This window comes from Loxodonta africana, chromosome 9, assembly GCF_030014295.1.
Source record: "Loxodonta africana isolate mLoxAfr1 chromosome 9, mLoxAfr1.hap2, whole genome shotgun sequence".
Lineage (NCBI taxonomy): Eukaryota > Metazoa > Chordata > Mammalia > Proboscidea > Elephantidae > Loxodonta > Loxodonta africana.
The window spans coordinates 43,595,268-43,617,460 of NC_087350.1; the positions used below are offsets into that span (position 1 = coordinate 43,595,268).

General features: G+C 41.5%; 1 protein-coding gene and 1 long non-coding RNA gene across 8 annotated transcripts in view; both read left to right on the forward strand.

Annotated features, from left to right (window-relative positions):
• The window catches only part of MED27 (mediator complex subunit 27), a 230,786-nt gene that overhangs the window by 76,590 nt on the left and 132,003 nt on the right, over nt 1–22,193 (forward strand). The window lies entirely within an intron of this gene.
• LOC135232429 (uncharacterized) overlaps nt 1–22,193 on the forward strand; it is a 54,625-nt gene continuing 32,432 nt past the window's right edge. The window contains exon 1 of the long non-coding RNA XR_010322985.1: nt 1–22,193. This exon is cut by the window's right edge and continues 13,123 nt beyond it. This is a non-coding gene — a long non-coding RNA (uncharacterized LOC135232429).

Below are 22,193 nucleotides of genomic sequence, written 5' to 3' on the forward strand. Positions count from 1 at the left end.
AATGGGTTTGAAAAAGTACTTTTGTCCTGGGTGAACTCTACTTTGTTCTTGTTTTTTGCTGTGGGAAAGTTACTATATTTGTGAAGTTGTTTCTTTCTCGTAAAAAGGTAACTATTAGAATTACTGTTAAAAACCAAGCATAAGGATAAAATACTTTGCATATATCTTTGTGAAGTGGCTGCAGTGCAGTTCATATTTTATGCATTTTGTGTGTGACTCTTCCACTTAGGATTTTAAGTTACCTCATACATTATTCGTTCACTTAATCACGTTCTCAGAGTTGGAAGAACAAAAGCACAGTCTTTCTTATTTTACAAATGAGCCAGCTGAGGAACACATTTTGACAAGCTCTAGACCACCTAGAGAATCTGGTAGATTCTGGGACTAGAATCAGCACAGGCTCAGTTTTTCCTTTTTAAATTGTAATATCTGTGCTTTTTTTTCTTCTTCTTCTTCTTCCTCCCAATTGGTGGGATAACTGGTACAATAAAGCTCATACAGTGTATAGCTTGATTTTTTAAACAAGTATGCTCCTGTGTAGCACCACTCAGATCAAAATACAGAACACTTCCAGAATCCCATAAAGATTTTTCATTTTTCCAGTCTATACCTGTCTTCCTCACCTCCTGGGTTTAACACTATTCTTGTATCTTTAAACAATAGTTTTACTTCTTGAACATCATATAAATGGAATCACACACAGTAGGTAATCCTTTATATTGGCTATTTTTTTCTTGTCCACATAGTATCTGTTAGAGTCATCCAGATTGCTTTGTGTGCGGCTGCGTAGTGTTCCTTTTAATGTGCCACAATTGATTTACCATTTGCTTGTTGGGTTATTTTGCACTATAAACACTAGTAGATGAGTGCCAAAGCTCACTCAGTGATGTGGAATCAGAAACGCAAAAATACAGTTCTTGCTGGCAGCTTTTGTGTCAGCTTGCACACTTCACAGAGAGGGGCAATACCCCCAAAAAGCTTGACTTGGACTTTAAAGTCACTCCCTAGTCTGTCCTGCTCTTTTATTGCACCCCATTTCATTTACATCCTCAGCAACAAACTGTGTTTTAAAACTTCCAATCCAAAGGAGTGTTTGCAGTTATGACTCAGTCGTGTGGCTTTGATCAAGATTTAGTTTGTTTAGCATGTATTTATTGTGTATTACTGTGTGCCAGGCACTGTTCTAGGCCCTGGGGATACACTCATGAGCAAGACAGACATGGTGTCATGTTCATGAAGCTTTTTGCCTAGTGGAGGAAAAAGACGCACATAATAAAAATCAAATTAAACAAACGAATAAATACAGTAATATAAAAATTAATTCATACAGTAATTTCAGGTTATGATTACTGATACGAAAGAAATAAATAGGGTGTCAGGGAGTGTGCAGGGGGGAAACTGTTTAAGTAAGGTGATCAGAGAAGGCCTCTCCAAGGAGACAGTGTTAGGCAGAGACTTGGAGAGTGAAGAGGAGAAAGTTCTGTGAGGAGCTGGGGGACATCACGGGGATGACCCCCCTGAATGTCTTCTCTTGCCAGTAAATACTCTTAGATGACCATTTCTGTGATTTCAGGTTTTCTTCACAGTTAAAATTTGCTTCCATGATAGAATGAACAGACCCAACCAGCCCCCAGCAGGTATTTTTCTGTATGCAGAATGCAGAGGTGCAATATTTTTCAGAGGCTACAGGAACAGCTTCTTTTAGTGATGCAAGACAGAGTTTTCAGTGTTTTGCAGAAAGCTTCCTAAGGAGCATACTCTGTCTGTTATTCTTGTGTGTTGATTTGGTGATTCTGCACATCTCAACTTTTAGCTCTCTAAAGTCCAATGGGCCTTGTAACTTGTCACTTTCCCTGCATGGATTGTCTGCTGAGGCAAGATGTTTGGCGAGAAGTGAAAGACTTTCTAATGGTCCTGTAAGGCTGGAGCCAAAAAGTGTTTGTTGCTAACTCTCTCTTGACAAAAGTCAGTTCTTAGTCCATCTGTTCACCGTTTGTTAATTTGCATTGGCTTGAAACCTGTTTACAGGTGACATGCTATTATGAGGACACTTAGAAACTATTTTAAGCATGAAGGCAATCAACAGACTCTGTTCTCATGCCAAAAAAAAAAAAAGGTGTTCACAACTGTCATTGTACATTTATAATAAACCACTCACAATACTTAGTTTCCAAGAGAGAAGTTATTTACTCTGTCCTAAGAGTACAACATTGAAATGATTTCCTATACTTAGTTGCCTGTCTCCTGTGAAAATCGACTGCTGCTTTTTCACATCATTGAGCTTTTTGGACTCACATGATGCTGGAATCCCTTCATAGAACGACGGTCCAGTAGGCAAGATCTGTATCTGAAAGACATTCATGAATTCTTTGCACTTTTATTAAGTACCTACCATGTGCTATTCAAGGAGCCCTGGTGTTACAGTGGTTAAGTGCTCTGCTGCTAACCAAAAAGGTCGGCAGTTTAAACCCAACAGTTGCTCTGTGGGAGAAAGATGTGGCAGTCTGCTTCTGTAAAGATTATAGCCTTGGAAACTCTATGGCACAGTTCTGCTCTGCACTGTAGGGTTGCTACAAGTTGGAATTGTCTCAGTAGCGGTGGAGTTGGTTTTTGGTATATGCTACTTATTATGTGAGTTGTCAGGGACAGAAACGCAAATAAGACATGGTTGCTGACCTAATCGGGTTATAGAAGTTTTTTTAAAAGCTAAAAAATAACATACTGGTAATATATACATAAGGTACATGAAGCAAAGGTAACAAAAAAGAAAAGAAAAATAGTAATACTGTCACCCTGAGAAGTTACTATTAAGGTTTTGGTGAATATTTTTCTGGAGTTTTTTCTATATAATTTTTAAAAACAAACTTTCAAAAAGGGTTGTACTGTAATACTGTTCTGCATCATATCCCAATATTTATTATAGTTGTTAAATTTTAACTCTGTATAATTTGATCTGTGGGATATTTGTGTTTGGATATTAATTAGCCATGTTATGGTTGTGTTCTGCAGAAGACTGCAAATTAAATTTTTATTACAAGCAAGACATGACCTTAACAAGATCTCTCTGTACTAACTTTGTTGTTAAGGAAATCCCTTGAACCCTCTTATAAAACAATACTTATATCCTCTACAATTCCTCCAAGATTGCTGTGTTAGTTATCTCTTGCTGTCTAACAAATTGCCCCAGAACTTAGTGGCTTATCAACAATAAACAATTATTATCTTTCACCATTTCTGTGAGTCAGGAATCTGGGAATGGTTTGGCTGAGTGCTTCTGGTTTGGCTTCTCACCAGGGTTGCAATCAGATATCAGCCAGGGCTGTGGTCATCTGAAGGTTTGACTGGGGTTAGAGAGAATCTACTTCCAAGGTTGCCGGCTTATGTGGCAGAGGTGATGGCTGTTGACAGACCTTGGTTCCTTTCCACGTAGACCTCTCTAAAGGATGCTTGAATATTCCCTCCAGGTGGCACCCGGCTCCTCCCAGATGAGCAGTATAAGTGATCTAAGAAGAGTGAGAGCAAGGCAGAGGTCATCCTTTAAATGGCGTCCCCTCAGAAGACGCATAGCATCAATTCCACCCCATTCTGTTTGTTATAATCAGTCACGAAGTGTGACTGACATTCAAGGGGAAGAGATGAGGCTCTACTTTTTGAAGAGAAGAGTGTTAGAGAATTTGCAGACGTGTTTTAAAACCACCCTAGTTGCTAATGGGGAGAGACATTCCACAGTGGGGATGAGTGGCTGAGCCTATAAGCCCAATTCACTTATTTATTCAGTATATATTTGCTGAGTACCTACAAGTGCTGTGCTGAGGATTCAGAGGTGAACAAGATATAATTTTGGTCTTTAGGAAGCTCTTGAGTAGAAACAGAAGACCGAACAAGTAGCAGGACATGATGATGAAATGTGCTAAATAAGTCTGACAATGGACATGATCTACTAGTGCCCAGGGAGGCAGTGGGCAGGGTGCTGAGGTAGATCTTCCACTTGAGAAGGCCCAGCCAAATATCACAGGATTTCTTCCCTGCTAGCTGTGAAGGATGGAAGTTTTGTTTTATTAAGAGAGCTAGATGCTTTCTTTTATGGGCTTTACAGGATCCTAAGGATTTTTTTTTTTTTTTTAAGGAAAGGTTTTATTTTTAACCAGCAGAGGGAAACAGTGAAGGGCGATGGTTGGGTCCTCACACCCCCTCCTCTGTAACTTTATGCAGCTGTTACTGCAGTGATGGATGGGTTTCTGCATTGGCTTCTGTCAGAAGTTGGATGGCACCAAGGCTACTCCAACAAAACCACTGACTCTCCTTGACTGTGCTGAGACCGCAGGCATGGCAAGAATGCAGGAGCTTTTGTACATTGTGTTTGTTTTTAAAATGGAGTTGGTTTTAACAGTAGTAGTCTTTGAAGACTCAGATTCCCCGCCCCCCCATTCCCACAAGATTAGTGATTCCTGGGATTAATGATTTATATCTTTCTCCCCCTCCAAAGAAGCTTGTAAAAAGACAAAGATGCTGTTTGCAGTGAAAGATCTTTTGTCATGTGTTAGCCTTCAGAGGGCACTGACTAAGCAGCCTACTTCCATGATTCCCAAATGTTTGGGTTAAGTGTTTTGCAGATGGGGCAATATTGTTTTTATAAAGAAGCTGTGTCCCCTGCTGCTGTGTAAACATTGCCTGGCTTTTGACCCTTGTAGTATTGAAACAGTCTGGTGAGTGGCTATCTTTTTTGATTGGTCTGTTAAGTTGTATATTGAGATATCTATGCATTTAATATATACCAGATGTAGCTGTGTTTACTTGTGCTCTTTCGTAGATAGCAGCCTCAACTTTATGATGCATTTGTTTGTGTGCGTGTGTGTGTGCGTGTGTGTGTATGTGTTGGGGGACCTTCGTGTTAACATGGGATATTGGTTTTAATTGATAAGGCCAAGCCGAATGGCCTATGACTCTTTGAGTTTTAGCAGTTTGGCCTGATGAAATGCTGGTGTTCAGTGGTAGCCGAGGTGAAAGACTCTCATTTGTTCTTTGTGTGTGTGTGGTAGTGTTTATGTACCATGCCCACATTCTAAGGTAGACAATGCGATTAACCAACCAAAACCAACCAGTTGCCGTCGAGTAAATTCCAATTCATGGTGAACCCGTGTGTGTCACACTCTTATTTGTGTTCTTATTCTGCAGACATTCTTATTCTCCTCATTTAGGTTTGAAGGGGAAAAATTGTTTTCCGGAAAGATTAAAAAAAAAAAAAAACTACCCCTGGCCCCCAGAAGTTGTGGGGATAGGCAGTTTCTTTTGTATTATGTTATCTTCTATAAAAAGATACTTCTTGCTGAATTAAGAGCACTTGCCCTTCTATATGTTACCTTTCTCCAGTCACTGGGGATGAACTGTCCATACTTCCAGCTAAGAATAACCTTTACTGCGTGTCTGCTAGGTCCAATCCCCTCTCACGTACTCAGCGCCATTTCTGTATTGGTCACCTTTTTCTCTCCTACACCATCTGTATCTCCCCTTCTCCTAGAGTCACACCTGTTAGCATACAAAACATGCCTACCCTAAAAGTCATCTCCTTCGAGAACACCCATCTCTTAATTCCAGCTCCCCTTCCAGCACCCAACTCATTTCTCTCCTCTTTATAGCAAAACTCCTCCAAAGAGTTGACTAGTCTGCAATCTTTCTCCCACTACAGACAGCCACTGTCTGATTTTTGTCACTATACCCTAGTTTTGCTTCTTCTAGAGCCTCACATAAATGGAGTCATGGAGAATGTAGTATGTTCTCTCTGGCTTCTTTTGTTCAACATGATGTTTTTGAAATTATTTATGTTGTATGTATTAGTGATTTGTTCCATTTTATTGCTGAACAGTATTTTTTTTTATCGTGCTTTAAGTGAAAGTTTACAAATCAAGTCAGTCTCTCATACAAAAATTTATATACACCTTGCTATATACTCCTAATTGCTCTCACCCTAATGAGAGAGCCCACTCCTTCCCTCCACTCTCTTTTTTCGTGTCCATTCCACCAGCTTCTGACCCCTTCTGCCCTCTTATCTCCACTCCAGGTAGGAGATGCCAACATAGTCACAAGTGTCTACTTGATCCAAGAAGCTCATTCTTCACCAGCTTCTTTTTCTATCCCATTGTCCAGTCCAATCCCTGTCTGAAGAGTTAGCTTTGGGAATGGTTCCTGTCTTGGGTTAACAGAAGGCCTGGGGGCTGTGACCACCAGGGTCCTTCTAGTCTCAGACAGACCATTAAGTCTGGTCTTTTTACAAAGAAGCACTGAGTCAGACAGTTTAAACGTGACTGCTCTCCTGTTCCCTCAGGGGTTCTCTGTTGTCTTCCCTGTCAGGGCTCTCATCGGTTGTAGGTGGGGACCATCTATTCTTCTGGTCTCAGGCTGATGTGGTCTCTGGTTTATGTGGCCCTTTCTGTCTCCTGGGCTCATAATTACCTTGTGTCCTTAGTGTTCTTTCTTCTCCTTTGCTCCAGATGGGTTGAGACCAATTGATGCATCTTACATGGCCACTTGCTAGCATTTAAGACCCCAGATGCCACTCTCCAAAATGGGATGCAGAATGTTTTCTTAATAGATTTTATTATGCCGGTTGACTTAGATGTCCCCTGAAACCATGGTCCCCAAGCCTCCACCCCTGCTACGCTGGCCTTCGAAGCATTCAGTTTATTCAGGAAACTGCTTTTGGTTTAGTCCAGTTTTGCTGACCTCTCCGATACTGTGTATTGTCTTTTCCTTACCTACTATCTAATTAGTGAATACCCCTCTTCTTCTCCCCTCCCTCCCCAGTATCGTAACCATCAAAGAATGTTTTCTTCTCTGTTTAAACTCTTTCTCGAGTACTTATAATAGTGGTCTTATTCAATATTTGTCCTTTTGCAGCTGACTAATTTCACTCAGCATAATGCCTTCCGGGTTCCTCCAGGTTATGAAATGTTTCACAGATTCATCACTGTTCTTCATTGATGCATAGTATTCCATTATGTGAACCTACCATGATTTATTTATCCATTCATCCGGTGATGGGCACCTTGGTTGCTTCTGAGCAGTATTCTTTTGATGTTCTTTGGAGCCTACTGGTAACATTTCCTCAACATTCTACATCTGTTTCAATATTGTCTAATACCTTCAGGAGTTCAGGGAGTGTCTCACTTGATGCTCCTCTTCTTGGATGACCCTCCTCAGGTTTGAGTAACAACAGCAACAACACAAAAACAGCATGCAGTGACAAGTGTTGATGGAAGGACATGACACTGATTCAGGAGGTAACAGGAATAATGACATGACACTCACACCTAGGTGTTCCAGTGTTTGAACAACAGATTGCCTGTGGTACGGGCGCTAATCTGGCTCTGGAAGTTTAAATGAAAAGGGCTCATCTTCTGCCGCTGCCTTGCACGCTAATTCCCAAGAAGATCATCAATTTGAAATTACACATGGTACTTATACAGATGATTGGCTTCTTTCCAAGTTGTCTGGTAAATGCTGCTTCTATTCTTGAAAGGCAGAGGCTCATGTTGTCTTTCGCTTAATGTATAACCAACAGGAATTACAGAAAGCACAGCAATGACATAAATCCATCCCTGGCAAGAGTGATGAATGAGGGTGGTAGCTGATCGTGGACATTGATGTTTAAAATGAATAAGACAAATATTTGCCAGGATGAAACTCACTGAACTAAGAGTCTCTTCTTGTAGCTTACTGGCCGTTATATCATTATCTTTTCTGCTTCTGATTTTCAAGACCTTTTCTCAGCCATTCATTTGTTAACCTGCAGGTGTCTGCAATTGCTACTTCATTACAAAAACTTTGATGTAGATGTTTTTGAATGATGACTGTTAACATGCTTCCGTGCAGGGACCTAATTTTCTTCTTTATGACATGACTTTCGTTTTGCCTCCTCAGGTTCTGTATATTTTGTTGAGGGCTGAATTTGGTTATATGTTGATAAATTTGCTTTGAATTCTTCAACTTGGGTAACAGGAGCCTTGAACAGGAATATTTGGCATCTTTTTTATTGGGGACCCCTGGTGGCGCAGTGGTTAAGAATTTGGCTGCTAACCAAAAAGATTGAATCCACCAACCACTCCTTGGAAACCCTGTGGGGCACTTCTCTGTCCTATAGGGTCACTATGGGTCGGAATTGACTCCATGGCAACGGGTTTGGTTTTTTACTGGAGTTTGGTTTACCTCTGAGCAAGGTAACAGTGAGCGAGGAACAAACTGGTTTACTGCTATGAGTTTTAGAAGTGCAAAGTATTGTTTCCTAAATCTTTCCTTTTTAGGGATACTTTTAAAAGGGAGTAGTGTATTACCCAGGTCGCCGACACACCTTGAGCTTGGTCTGGTGGCAGGGAAGGTGTGTTGTCTGCACTAAGTGTCCCAGAAAGGAAACTGAGAACTTTGCAGCTGTAAGTTTCCTGAGTTCTGGAAAAAGTCATCAGAACTTGGGTAGAAATTCACTGTCTTTCTTTCCCCTACTGGCAAGTATTAAGTAACAGTATTCATTAAATACCACAGAGAGGCTATGTAATAAAGAAATAATCCTAGGCCTAGGTGGCTATAACTCTCCAGAAGAGTTAAAATTGAGAATATAATTAAAGATTAAAACATTGTTTGCATTCTAGAACATGGAGAAATCTTTTCTCTCCATTGTGGGACCATGTTAATAAGGAAGAGATCAGTTTCCAATAACCAACACCAGCGAAGCTGATTTATTAACATCACTCACGTTTAAACTGTCTGACTCAGTGCTTCTTTTGCCTTTTTCCTGCAACACTGGAACTGCCACCAGGAGTAGTGAGAGATACCAGTCTTATCTCAAAAAAAAAAAAAAAACAAAACAATCTATTCAGTGTTCTGAGTTTGGATAGGAATGTTCAGATAGCAAGGGTTACCTGTATATGGATCCTTAATCCTGTAATTCTTTGTATTCCTCTGTTTTGTCAACAAAATAATTTTATCTCTTGTTTCAGCCGCTTTTCTATACATAGGTTAGGAGGAACTAGTGTACCTAGCTGCTTTAAGATTTATAATTGTGGCTGGTGAAGGGCCTGGGCACACTATAAAATTATGTTAGGCCATCTTGACACAGTGACAGAAACCCTTTGTGGTCAAATAGTTGGTATTCAGAGCTCCTGGAAACCAGCCTTGGAGGGAAGATCCTGGGTCCCTACCCTATTGGATTGTTAAGGTTTAACTGCACAAGTACTGTTTCATTTTCTCTCACTGCTTTTTATTCACATATGTTTGCTTTCCATTTGCTTGAAATAGAATTGCAAAGCATTTTGAGGCCAAGGACATAGAATGATCTTCCTTAGGTTTCCAGTCTCCAATGTTGTGTTGCCCTCATTGCTCTTTAGAGATTTTCAGTTGAGGGCTGGAGAAGACACACCCAGTAATAATTCTCGAAATGTCCTTTTTTATGTGCTTGTGTTATTGGCAGAGAAAGAAAATGTCTCTGAGTCTGGGTCATTGACTGGGGAAGGAAAAATGTGACTCACTGACGGGGCAGAAAAACCTTCAACTCGTAACTTCTGTAATGCTTTATTTAATTTTGTATCTCCTCTGTGGCATTTGTCACATTCTACCTTGGGTTATGGTTACTCCCTGCTAGAAAGAAAACTCCTTGAGGACCAGGACTCTGTGTCTTTTATTGCCCAACTTTGTACTGATGGTTGGATGCACAGAACTTAAGGCTTTATGCTGCCCTCTGGCTGATGAGGCTGAGAGCATTTTTTCACAATATGTCATGGACTTGCTTTCATGCTCCTCATAGTTCTTTAGTAAAGGGTCAGTATAAGCCTTGGGGATTTAAATGGCTTGAAACCAGCCATTTGGACAGACAGATACTTATGGGAGGGGTTTGGAGTTTCAGATCTTTCCATTGTGGCAATTCTTTTTGCCAAGAAGGATGGGTAGGATTAGATCTGGAGGCTGGGGCCAGTGAGCAGACCCTGAGAGCCAGGCAGAGGCCTAGTAGCTTGCTACCACGGGGGAGCAGCAAGCCCCCAGGGGCTCACGAACAAGCACTAATATGTGGAAAGTGGTGTATTGGGAAGATTAATCAAGACACAGAGCGCAAATAAATAAGATAGTCCTTTGTAGCTGTTTAAAAGATAATTGGTTCATGTTACTTATCTTTTATCTCCTCTCTTTGGGCAGGAGAAGAATTTCTGGGAGAAATAAATGAGGAATCCCTCATGAATATTAATGTAAAAATCTGTCTATAGAGAATAAATATAGGGACACTTTGTTTTAAATGCTCTATGTCATTGTGCTTCATTAGCATATATGTTGTAAAAGATACTTTTCTCCCCTTGAGAGAACCATATTTAGTTCAACTAATAGCCGCAGACTGAAATCTGTAGCTTGTCAGGATTGTAATACTTTAGATGGACAGGAGAACTACTTTGCTTCCTTGCTTCAACCAGGGGGTTTCCTTGTCTTCACCCACACTCCTGCTGGCCCAGGGTGGAAAGTAGGTAGGAAGTGCTACATGTCTCATTATCTAGACCCTTCATCTGGACCTTTGAGTCCTGCTGCCTGACCCCCTGCCTGGTACCCTACCTACTCCGTCTGTGTACGTGTGCACACACGCACACACACATACATACACATTTATACTTTTCAGTCTGCAAGCATTTATTAAACTCTTCCTATATAGGCTAGGTGGTTAGGTGTGTGCTTGATCAGAGTGGGAATCTAAAGGTATGGAAAGTACTGTATATGAACAAATGAGAAAGGTAATGAGTTCCATTTGAAGACATGTTAGATTTGAGGTGCCTGTAAGGCTCGGATGAAATGATATGATGTATTGGATTTGCTTTAAATTACTCTAGTGCGTCTTACCACGTCTGGAGCAAGGGAGAATGAAGAAAACTAAAGACACAAGGGAGAGATTAGTCTAAAGGACTAATGGACCACAAGTACTACTGCCTTCACCAGACTGAGTCCAGGACAAGATGGTGCCCAGCTATCACCACCGACTGCTCTGACAAGAATCACAATAGAGGGTCCCAGACAGAGCTGGAGAAAAGTGTAGAACAAAATTCTAACACGCACACATGCATGCACGCACACACAGACACACCCCAGACTGGACAGACTGACAGAGACTGGAGAAACACTGAGAGTATGGCCCTGGACACCCTTTTAGCTCAGTAATGAAGTCACTCTTGAGATTCATCCTTCAGCCAAAGATTAGACAGGCCCATAAAACAAAATGAGACTAAATGGGCACACCAGCCCAGGGGCAAGGATAAGAAGGCAGGAGGGGACAGGAAAGCTGGTAATGGGGAACCCAAGGTCGAGAAGGGAAAAGTGTTGACATGTTGTGGGGTTGGCAACCAATGTCACAAAACAATATGTGTACTAATTGTTTAATGAGAAACTAGTTCTGTAAACCTTCATCTATAGTACATTAAAAAAAAAAATTTACTCCACTGGATAAAAAAAAAAATACCACCCTCTAAAGTCGGTGTGGGGAAAATGACAAAAATAGCTACTATTATTTAAACCAGATAATGAGTACATTACAGCTGATGCATTTATTATACAGTTTTATGTACTTTGGTGTTTATTTGAAATTTTTTTATAACAAAGTGTGTAAAAAATACAAGTCTAGAGCTTGGACTGTGATTGAAGAAATATTATTTTGTTAGCTGGCTCTATATCGATGGTACATGAGGACTTGTGGGTGGATAAAATCTACCAGGAATCCCGGAGGGAGACCAAAGGAGGGCAAGCAGAGGAGGAGTTCGCCAGCCTGCCTGTCAAATGGTACTTGCAATCCCTTACTGTCTACCTCTGGGCCTGGCTTTAGTCTCAGCTGACCTCTCCTATATTTGTCTTAGACTCATTGTGACATAGACTAAAATTTAAAAGTCACTGTCTTCCATAGATACTGAATCAAAGACAAATTGCATGCAACAGAAAATTGTAATAAAGAACCTAGCCATTAAGCACTAAGTTGAATGTGGCAGCCTGCAGAATCAGTTTAAAAATTATATTTCATTGCATCCTCTAATTGCATTTCTCCTCTACAAGGTGATTTTATCCAGGAAGACAGCTGTCTGGTGTGGTTATTACATCATTCTGGCCATTATTGGGCAAAGGAGGAAAAGAAATAGGTGGTTGTGTAGTAGAGCTCCTCAGGTAGAAGCAGGATCTTTTTTTTTTTTTTTAATCCGTCTTTGCATAACAAAGGGGCTTTAAGGTTTGTTAATATTTCACACCATGCCATTCCCAAACAACACTGGTTGTAAGTGAAATTCTTTTAAAATCTTTCTGTCCTTCCCTGGAATGGGAAGTAGTTTTGGTGGTCTTCTTGGTGTGTGTGTCTTTTTCTTTCACTTTCTGCTGTGTAGGCTATTAGTAACCCATAGATTTCAGCCCAGAAAGCCCCATTTAGGGTTATAAGTGATCAAGAAGCAGTAAGGCAGTTTCCGTGTTCACTTTTGCTAAAAATTATTCCATAAGCTCTCCCAGGTAGGTGACCTCAGCAGGCTAGCTCTGTAACATGAGAATAGGTAGGAATAGGAAATGACTTTGTCTGTTAGCTTGAATCTTAGGGCAGAATGGATTTTGACCTGCTGGTCACTCTGATAGTATTCATTTATGGTAGATACATAGGAATTTTGAATAATAAATATGAAAAGCCTGTTTTTAGCCCAGATTATATTTATTTCCAGCTTGCTGAGACATTAAATGTGTCATCTCTCCAATTTTGGTTAGTGTGTTTCTCCAGTTTTGGTTAATATGTTGGGGGAGTAGAAATGTATTTCTAAACCTAGATCAAGTTCTGAGCTCAGGGCCTGCTGATCCTTAGGATGAGTAGTTAAGGCCAGTGCACATTCTAGGAGCATTCTAACAGCTCGGTAGTTGTGGACTTGAATGTTTCCCAAGGAAAGAGATCAACCACCAGGCTCAGATCTGGACGTGAGGAAGCCTTTAAAACAGTGAATCCCAACCCTGGCTGATGTTAGAATCATATGAGGAGGTCTTTAGGGTTGTAAGGTGCAGTCATATTTTTAAACCACTCCCAGAGCACTTTTAAAAAGTACTTATGTAAATCAAGAGTACATAATTTAGTTTATCGTAGATCTGATGTGTATTCTTGTCTTTACAACTTAATTTTTTAACACCTTTATTGGGATCTAATTAAAATACAGTAAATCACACATGTTTAAAGTGACACGTGTGAAACCATCACCTGGTGCATATACACACCTGAAGTTGACAACCACTGCTCCAGAGGGGGCGCACGTATCTCAGAAAACGGTTGTCAGAATATCTGTAAGATGAAGGGAACAATTGTTGTGGGGAAAACTTGACAAAGCTTATTTTGCTCAAGGCTGTAGATGGGAACCTGCTAGAATTTAAAACTCAGAAGAAGGTGAATCCTAACTTTGTTGCTTCCTCATCAGCTCCCAAAATGTATCCAGTGTCATCAGTACCATTCATTTCCCTAACCAGCTTTAGCCTCTGAGCCTTGGATCTATGGACAAGGACAGACTGGTGATGTTTTAGTTTTTTGTTTGAATATATTCTTATTTTTTATTAGTGGTTTGTTCCTTCAAGTTAAGTTAGTAGTTATAACCAGGCAAGTTGTGTTATCATCATGGGGACTTTTAAATGTATTTATGTAAATCAGGAGTACATAGTTTAGCTTATTGCGGATCTGCTGTGTATTCTTAACTTTACAACTTTATTTTTTTTTTAACAGCTTTGCTGGGGTTTAATTGAAATACAGTAAATTGCATAGTGTTTAAAGGATCAAGTGGATAAGTTTTACCTATGTATACACCTGTGAAACCATTACCTTACTCATGGTAATCAAGATAATGAACATATTCATCACTCCCAAAGCTTCGTTCTGCTTTGTAATCACTCCCATACTATCCATCCTCCCCGCATCCCCAGGCAACCACTGACCTGCTCTTTGTCACTATAGATTAGTTTGCATTTTCTGTAATTTTATTTAAATGAAATTATATATTATATACTCTTTTTTTTTAATGAATCTGACTTTTTACTTAGCATAATTATTTTGAAGTACATCCTTATTGTTGGCATGTATCAGTAGGTCATTTCTTTTTATTGCTGTATGGTATTCCATTGACTGCATATACCACTATTTGTTTATCCATTCAATGTTGATGGGCATTTAGGTTGTTTTCAGTTTTTGGCTATTGCAGATAAAGCTGCTATGTACATTTATGGACATATGTTTCATTTCTCTTAGGTAAATACTAGAAGTGCAATATCTAGGCCATATGGTAGGTTTAACTTTTTAAGAAAATTTTAAACTGCTTTCCAGAGCATTTGTATCATTTTATATTCCCATCAGCAGGGTTTGAGAGTTCCAGTTACTCCATATTCTCATTAACACTTAGTATGGTCAATCTTCTTGATGTTAGGCATTCTAATAGGTATGTAGTGATATCTCACTGTAGTTTTCACGTACATTTCTCTAATGACTAATGGTGTTGAATGTCTTTTCATATACTTATTTGCCATGGGTGTGTCTTCTTTGGTGACGTGCAGAAAAAAAGGTTCAGGCCTACTGCAAGAGGAGTTACTTTGGAGAAAAGTTAGATCTTAGGAATTTTCCTTTGATGGTTTTGAAAACTCCTTAATGTAGAGCTGGGAACCCTGGTGGCTTAGTGGTTAAGTGTTAACGGCTGCTAGCGAAAAGGTCATCAGTTCATATCCACCAGGCACTCCTTGGAAAATCTATGAGGCAGTTCTACTCTGTCCTATAGGGTCGCTATGAGTCAGAATCGACTCTACAGCAATGGTTGGTCTAAATGTAGAGCGTATCACAGATAAATTATTATATATTAATTGATGATTATCTGTTGAATACCTACAGTGTGCCCACCCTTCTACCCGTTACTGTGGTGGAATTCAGAAGAAATTGTAGTCTTGGGCTGCAACACCTAGGGGCTCACAGTCTAGGTTTTGCTTGAATGTTTCATGGTGTTTCTTAACCTTGTTACCTTCTTTCCTTTACAAGTGTGATAACAGTGGATCAGGAGTTGGTTGGTGCTTTTAAGTTAGCTATTCCTGGTTTTTCTGGTAGGGGTGCTTGTCTTTGAATCCCTGGAGCCTAGATTCTTGCTATTCTTTAATTGGTATTTATTTGCAATCTGCTCTGACTTTCATTTATTTTTGCCATTCAGCAAATAAAATCTAGTATCCACAATGCTAGGTGCAGGGTATTAAGCATCAAACTTATAAAAAAAGACTTCAGTCTCTAACCTTAGTGGACACTTCCTTTAGGAGCTTACAGTATACTGAGAAGACAAGGAAAGAGACTGTAAGAATCCAGAAGAAAGATATGTAATTGACTCTGTGGAACCAGGGAAGGCTCCTTGGAGGCTGTATGTTAGGAAAAGATGAAATTCACTGTAACTAGACTTGGATACAATGTTGGTGTCCTATGTTAGAACAGCTACCCATCACCCCTAAAAGGAGGCAAAAGGAAGAAGCATTGTGAAAATGATTGGGGAAACCCTGCTATAAGAGAGTTATGCTTATGTGGCCCAGAATCCAGTGCTCCTTTCTCTGCCCTTTCTGAGGTAAGCACCATCTCATGCATAGTTCTCCATTCCCCCTTTTTATCTTTGTTACCCTAGGAACGTTATTTTAACCCTTTAGTAACCACAGTGAGAGACCGTATCAGGCTTGGGTCTCAGATCAAACTTACAAAAGACCTTAGTCTCTAACCTTAGTGGAGACATCATGATAGGGCAGTGCAACGTTTTGAGATTCACCTATGTGCCTAGTCCACAGATAGACTTCATTATAATTATAGTGTTGAGCTGAAACTCCTCGTGCCTCTCCATCTTTCTTTCCCTGTTTGTTGAGGCTCAGGCAAAGAAATTCCCAGGTATATCTTTTAAAGCAATGTAATTCTTGGCTGTAGGGACTTCCCTTCTGTGCAGCTGCCCTAGTTTCCCACACAGAGAGTTAGATTTGTGGGACTTAATGTCCTCAGAGAAGAAACCGAGGGATCCTTAGTTACAGATTAAATAAACTGCCCCCTCTCCAATCCTACCCCTACCCTTTTAGGCCCCAGAAGTGTTTTACAGAGTTGTGTTCCTTCGACTTGTCAAAATTTACAACATTTACATCTTAGTGCTCCAAAGAAAACATCCTTCTAAGTCTTTCACATTCTCGAATAAAATTTAACTCCATATTCTATCATATCATTAAGTCCACATGAATTCTGAGCATAGTAGCTCTGTGATGATGAAGAAGGATGTCCATTTCCTTTCTGACATGTAATAAAATAGCTTTAGGTTTTTTTTTTTTTCTTGGTGGATTAAGGCACCTTGGGAAAAATAAAACAGTTGAAATTAAGATAAGTAAATAAAAGCCACCAATTTCCTTTTCCTTCTCTTCAGCAGAACGCCTACCCTTTTTTTTTTTTTTAATTTTTGTTGTGTTTTAAGTGAAGGTTTACACATCAAGTCAGTCTCTCATACAAAACCTTTTATACACCTTGCTATATACTCCTCGTTGCTCTCCGCCTAATGAGACAGAACACTCCTTCTCTCCACCCTGTATTTCCGTGTCTATCCAGCCAGCTTCTGTCCCCCTCAGCCTTCACATCTCCCCTCCAGACAGGAGCTGCCCAGATAGTCTCGTGTGTCTACTTGATCCAAGAAGGCCACTCCTCACCAGTATCATTTTCTGTCTTGTAGTCTAGTCCAATCCCTGTCTGAAGAGTTGGCTTCGAGAATGGTTCCTGTCTTGGGCTAACAGAAGGTCTGGGGACCATGACCTCCGGGATCCCTCTGGTTTCAGTCAGACCATTAAGTCTGGTCTTTTTATGAGAGTTTGGGGTCTGCATCCCACTGCTCTGTGTTGTGCTCCCTGTCATGGGAGTCATCAGTTGTAGCTGGGCACCATCTAGTTCTTCTGGTCCCAGGCTGATGTAGTCTTTATGTGGTCCATTCTGACCCTTGGGCTCATACTTACCTTGCGTCTTTGGTGTTCTTCATTCTTCTTTGCTCCAGGTGGGTTGAGACCAATTGTTGCATTTTAGATGGCCGCTTGCTAGCATTTAAGACCCCAGATGCCACTCTCCAAAATGGGATGCAGAATGTTTTCTTAGTAGTTTTTATTATGCCAGTTGACCTAGATGTCCCCTGAAACCATGGTCCCCAAGCGCCCACCCCTGCTACTCTGGCCTTTGAAGCAGAACTCCTGCCTTTTACTGTCAGTTGAAAGGGGGACACCCTCCGCTCCCAAATGAGGCATTCACAGAACCTCACTTTACATATCCGATGTGGGTCTAGGGTAAATTCTTAGAAATTAACCTCCCTCCCCCTTTTAAAATACTTTTATTTTTAAGTTTTTTGAAAAAGGGACACTTAAAATGTAAAGGTCTCCTATGACCAATTAATTCAATGTAGTTAATTTAACAGACACTTAAACAGTATGTGTCATTGTCCTTACCTCTAAGGAACCTGTGATATTATTGAGGGACAGTATTTGGAGTGTCATGAAAACCCAGACCTGGAAGAGCCAGAAGTAATTTACTTCTCTACTCTAATTTCACTGTTAAGGAAACTAAGGGTCCAGATAAGTGTTTTTCTCAAAGAAGTTCTATAGTGCATGGTGCATTGGTAGCAGAGCTAGGACTGGAATCCCTTGATTGTTTCGTTCCTCTAATGCTCCCACTGATATTCCACCACTGTCTGCCTCCTGGGATGTGGGATGGGGCGGTAATGGAGGAGGAAGAGAAAAAAACAAGACAGGATATAAAAATTTGTGAATCTTCTTTTTTTTTAGGTGATTTTTTTGGATGGTGTCATAGAATTACCACCCCCGTTTTTCCTTTCTTAAATTTCCCCAAGTAGGATACTTTCCTGGTTGCTTATTGAAACTTGTGTGTGAACCTACCAGGAGCCACAGTCCATTGCTTCTGGTTCTTTGCAAATGGAGGAGGACAGTTTCAACATTTATGTGCTAAGAATTAGAGCTTTCTGCTTCAGTGCTCCACGTGGCCCTGGAGCTCTGCACTGTTAGCACAGGTTTTTGGCAGAGAAGCAAAACTCTTATGAACCAGAAGGAACAGATACATTGCTGTTCTATAAATGAGCCCAGATTTATAGACTCAGAGTTCAAAGAGATGAGAGACCACCAAAGCAGAATCTGCAGCGAGGGGGGACCACTCCAGGACTGGGCGGTGATGAAAGCTACCACTTCCTGGGCACTCAGTTAGTTCTTACGTTGGAGCCTGAGGGGGAATATTACTCTCCTGGGCTTTACAGATGGTTATGCTGAGGCTTAGACCTTGTCTAGAGCCTCCCACCTGGGAAGTGGTGGGCCTGGGAGGCATACCTGTTCGCTGGGACTACAGACCTACTCGTCTAAGCTATGCAGGGTAGAACTGTGCCTTGTATTTACCTCTGTCATAGATTAGGTTCTTTGGGAGCAAATGTTGAGGTGGCTTTCGGTGTGCGGTATATTTATTAGAAATCAACATCTGTGAAAGGAAGGAGAAGGAAGTAGGATTGGACCAAAACCAAACCAAACCTGTTACCACCAAGTCGATTCCGACTCACAGCAACCCTGTAGGACAGAGTAGAACTGCCCCATAGGGTTTCCAAGGAATGGCTGGTGGATTCAGACTGCCAACCTTTTGGTTAGCAGCCTAGCTTTTAACCACTATACCACCAGGGCTCCAGTATTGGACAGGGGGGAAAATCAAACTGTGATACCTCCCACTGCGGGCAGCAAGGCCTTCCTTGAAGGGGGATCTGTTGACGTATCTCCTTGTCTACCACAATCTCTGTCAGTCATGGTACTGTTACTGTATGGCTAAGTTTCAGAATGCTGGTAATTATTTTTCTCCCAAAGTGGCATATTTGTATAACTTTTTTAACATGATAAATAAGGGTTTGCAGGAGAAAATGCTTGATTTTTTTTTTTTTAAACAGTTGACTACCCCGTAATGTTAAACTGCTATGTTTTCATCCTCAGTAGACCTCTGTAAGAGGGATCTGGGTGGTACATCACCATGTCTCACGGTCTGTCCCTTGTGTCACTTAGATCCATTTCTTCATATACGTTTAGGGAACAATCCTTCTCCAGGAATCCAGTTGGCTTGCCCCCCTGAGGGGAACTTAGAAGCTTAGTGGGATAATTATAGCCTCCGCCATTGCAGTTGGCAGAGTTGGGCCACGACTGATAACTCATTTTTTCTCTCGTTCCTTATCTGTTCTACATTACACTCACCCTTAGCTGCCACCCCTGCATCTTCTGTGGCTCACTGGTGATAAGACCCTCGCCCTCATCCCTAAGAGCCCCTAATCGCCATGCCCTTTTCAGTCCAGGGTTGCTGTATCTCCATTTACAGTTAAAATTGATCCAGTGTGTACCAAGAGGTACTGATGTAGATCATCTAGGCTCCACATGTATTCCTCTTTGTTTCCATTGTGTAACAGCAGTCCTACCTTCACCTCATGATCAGGGTCATCCGGCAAGATGATTCTTTTTGCTTTCTGGTCCCTGGACACGAGCCCAAAGTGCCCAGGTGGCGGCCATAGCTTATGCAGTAGGACCCTTGCCTTGTCTCTTGGCAGAAGTGTGTTCCTTAGAGAACCAAGACCTCAGATGCTGCAGGGATGTACAGTCTACTAGTGGGTCATTGAGAGTTATGGTATATGGGGGACACTGCTGCCTCCTCCCCTTGGTTCCCAGACCCATGTATTCTTTGAATTGGGGACATCTTGTTTTCAACTCATAGCAACCCCATGTGGCAGAGTAGAACTGCCCCGTAGGGTTTTCTTGGCTGTAATCTTTATGGAAGCAGGTTGCCAGGTCTTTCTTCCATGGAACCACTAGGTGAATTTGAATCACCAGACTTTCAGTTAGCACTAAGCACTTAATTGTTTGCGCCACCTGGGCTCCTGTTGAGAACATGGCATGATATGAAAGTCTAATCCAGTGTATGTGTTGCGTCCTGGAGGGTGCTACACATTGTTGCAGAGTATTGCCTCCAAGCTGGTGTTTCAGTTGTGCCTTCAGGAGGTTTTTACAGCGCTTTAGCTGCTGGATAGTGGAATGTCATATGACCAGGGGATCCCATGGTCATGGATCCACTACCGTACCTTCTTTGCTATAAAGTGGGTACCTTGATTTGAATGATATTATGTGAGATTCTGTGCTGGAAGTTCTAAGACTCTCAGTAAACCCTTGGGTAGTAATGCTGACTCAAGTCCTGTAAGTCAGAAAGGCAGACCTATAGCTGGAAGATGTATCTGTTTCTGTGAGAACAAATCGCTGACCTTCCAGGATAGAAGGGGCCCAGTGTAGTCAACTTGTTATCAAGTGGCTGGTTGGTCTCTTTGAGGAATATTGCCAAGTCGGGCTTAATACTTGTCTCTGTTGCTGGCATATTGGACATTCATCAGCATCTGTAACTAAATCAGCTTTAATAAGTGGAAGTCTGTGTTGCTGGGTCCACCTCTGCCACTGTGACCGCTTTCTTCATGTGTCCATCATCCTAGCAAAGGGATGGCTGATGATGGAGGCTGGCTGATGTCAACTGGCCAGGACAGTTTGCCTCCTTGGTTGTTTAGTGCCTCTCTGGGGTGGATGCTTTCTGTTGGATGATAACATATGGTACAAAGATCTTCTGCACTTCACACCCAATCCCATAAGCCTGTGCCTCTACCTCAGACTGTCTTGTCTTGATCCTCCAATCTTTCATCTTCCAGGCCGTTGATAATCTGACCAGATCATTCACCAGTGCCCATGAGTCCGTAGATAGTCTAACTGTGGGCCATTTCTCTTTCCAAAAACAAAGCTGATGTACTGCTTAAAGCCATGCCCTTTGGGAAGATTTTCCCTCACCACTATCTTTTATGACCACCCCGAGTAAGGCTGTAATGCAGCTGCCATGCATTTTTGGCTTGCATCCACATACCAAGGTGACCTGTCTGTAAACCAAGCCTGGGCTTTTTACTTCTCTTCTACTCGGTCATACGGGGTCCCCCATAAAACCATATGCAAGAGCTGTGGGAGGGATGATGGAACAACTATGGTGGGTGCCATGGGGTCTGAGGCTACCTGCTCATACAGGCTGCTTGTATCCTTTAGTTCTGCTTGTGGCCAGTCCAGGATGTACTGCTTCAGTCTTATAACAATCAGTCTTATAATCGATTGTTCCTGGGCCTGCCCAACCTGAGAACTTAGTGAGTCTCACAGAACCCAAAGAGGTGTACCAGGCATTGTGCTTCTTCCTCTGTGATAGGAAGTACCAAATGCAATAATTATGTTTTACTTTGGATGGGTGTCAAGAACTGCAAAGGGTGTGAGATTTTTGCCCAGCTTGCAAGCTAACAAGTTAGCCTGACACAGTTTCATGGGTGCTGACAGAAGACATAGACTGAGTCAGAGACTAAAGATTTTATTATTCACAGTGAAAGTAGTAGACCAAGTATCAGCATGGTCTCATCGGTTCCCTGAACCCCCAATTCCCACAGGGGCGATACAAGTGGGCCGAGTGGACGCCTGCACATGCAGCGGGTTACATTACAAAAGAGGAACACGGAGCTTGGGGAACTGCAGCCTATAATCAAGCCCGTTCTCTATTTGCGAGGAGATGTTACTTCATCCCTCAAGATTGCTCACTCAAACACAACCTTGAGAAATGTCCCAGATAAAGAGCAATCAAAGCCATGCATTCTTGGCATACCCAGGAAGATGTGTGGGAGTGCAAGACATCCATGGAGAACTGTCTCTCAGCAATGACATGTCTTAGCATGCCCCTGGATCCTTAAACATTTTATGGATGTGGAAGACATGGCATCTGTCTTACAAAGGCATCCAGCGACTTGGCTACCTCTTGCTTATCAGGGCTACCTACCTAGTTGAGTTAGTGGTAGTCTGCAGTACTCTTCCAGGATCATCTGGTTTCTGCAGGAGTCAGACTGGTAAATTAAACAGATATAATGGGAATCACCACCCCTGCATCCTTTAGATCCTTATGAGCAACACTAGTCCCTGCCATTCTCCTGGGATGTGATATTGTTTTTGATTTGCTATCTTGGCTGGGGATGTGGGGGTGGAGCAGGGTTAGGATGGTATCAGATACTTCCACTTGACCTTCCCCACTGTAGTAAATCTTACCAAGCAGACCAGGTAAGCACCACCTAATA